This window comes from Arachis ipaensis, chromosome B03 (genome assembly GCF_000816755.2).
Source record: "Arachis ipaensis cultivar K30076 chromosome B03, Araip1.1, whole genome shotgun sequence".
NCBI lineage: Eukaryota > Viridiplantae > Streptophyta > Magnoliopsida > Fabales > Fabaceae > Arachis > Arachis ipaensis.
In genome coordinates, this window is record NC_029787.2 from 19,668,926 (window position 1) to 19,670,687 (window position 1,762).

At 30.0% G+C, this 1,762-nt stretch overlaps 1 long non-coding RNA gene across 8 annotated transcripts in view; it reads left to right on the forward strand.

Annotated features, from left to right (window-relative positions):
* LOC107634263 overlaps positions 1-1,046 on the forward strand; it is a 20,145-nt gene extending 19,099 nt beyond the window's left edge. For all 8 annotated transcript variants that reach the window (XR_002358974.1, XR_002358976.1, XR_002358975.1 and 5 more), the window contains one exon: positions 394-1,046. This is a non-coding gene — a long non-coding RNA (uncharacterized LOC107634263). The remainder of the gene's footprint in view (positions 1-393) is intronic.

Consider the following 1,762-nt stretch of genomic DNA (forward strand, 5'->3'; position numbering starts at 1 on the left):
TTATTTATTAAAATAAAAAGATATTTTAAATACTTGATATAATTAAAATAAGGCATTAAAAATCATTAAAAAATTAATTTATATTTTAATATCAATAAAATATTAAAATATCATTACGATTTATCTAAAAAAATACTTTATATTTTATATGTATGCGTGTCTCCGTGTCTTATAAGATTTTAAAATGTGCGTGTTATGTCGTGTTCCGTGTCCATGTCAGTGTTTGTACATCATAGGAAAATACTAAATAAATAATAGATATATCAAATATTTAATTTAATAGGCACGCATATGATTTTGTTGATTCTTAATTGGGTGGTATTAATTCATGATTTTGTTGGTTATTATTGATGGCTTGATGTTAATGAATTCAATTGCGTCTGAAATTACCAGGAAGAACTAACAGATAACGAAATCAAGAACTATTGGCACACAACGCTCAAGAAGCGCGCGCTTGCAACAAAAAGAAGTTACTAGTAATAATAATAATAACAATAAAGAATCATCCAAATCGTCATCATCACAAGAATGCCACCGTGAGAGGAACATGGCGGTGGTTATGACTTATGAACAATAATGTTGTTCTTGATCTTGATCCTTCAGAATGCACTTCTACCCCATCATCACCACTATCTTCTTCTTCTAGTGACGAATTTTCTTCTGTAACCACTTCAGATCACAATAATAACACAACAGCGAGTGATGAACAAATTTCTCACCAAATAATAACAAAGGAAAATGTGTCAGACAATTATAATAATTATCACTTTGAAAGTCCGGATTCTGCAGTGAAGATTTTCTGGATGCTAGTGATGCCAATTTTGATTATCACATACTATCCATGATTCAAAATTTTTTGTCACAGCCATATATGACCGACGACATCTCACTCATACAATAACATGATAATACGTATTCTAATGAATAAACATTTCATATTATTGGGATTAGTTGTTTCTTGATGGGTCAATCATCATTGGTGACTGACGATTGATACAAGCTGTACGCTAATATTGTTGTGTTAATAATTATACCATGTTGGCAGTGATGTGTGTTATATATTATTATTATTATTATTATTTGTCACTTGTATTATATATTGAAGGCCGCAATAGCTCTCTCAACCATAATCATTGATCAAAGAGATTACTTTTATATTCAATCCTTATCGGCGATACTCTTTACTATTCTTTGCATATAATAACGAAATTAAATATATATTTTAAAGGGTAAATCACATAAACAAATTAAATAGAAATTAATATTACTCTAATAATGAAATAGGTTATGCTCTACTCTAACTCAACATAAAATCAGGTCTAAAAAAGTTAAAAGTTTATCCAATAAAGGCGGTTATTTTCACCCAACAATAGGAGATTGGCCCTGCTTATTTGAATAAGCAATTGACTCTTGAAATATCTTCTATTAACTTTTTATTTTAGAAAAAATAGATAAAAGTATACTCGAATTTTTACACGGTGGACAGATGTACTCCTGAATTTTTTAACGAGTCATTTGCATACATGAATATAAAATTCCGTTGTTAATTCTACTTTTCCATGACCTGAGTAAATTTTCCGGCAGTGGTGGATGCCAGGTGGCACGGTATTGTATGATGTGGCCAATTTGAGGTGACACGGTGGAAAATAGAAATATTCATTATGAAATTTGATGAAATAAATATAAGAAAAAGGAATAATGAAATCACTGTTCATCATCTTCCTTCTCTAATCTCTTCGAACTATATGAACCCTAACACAGG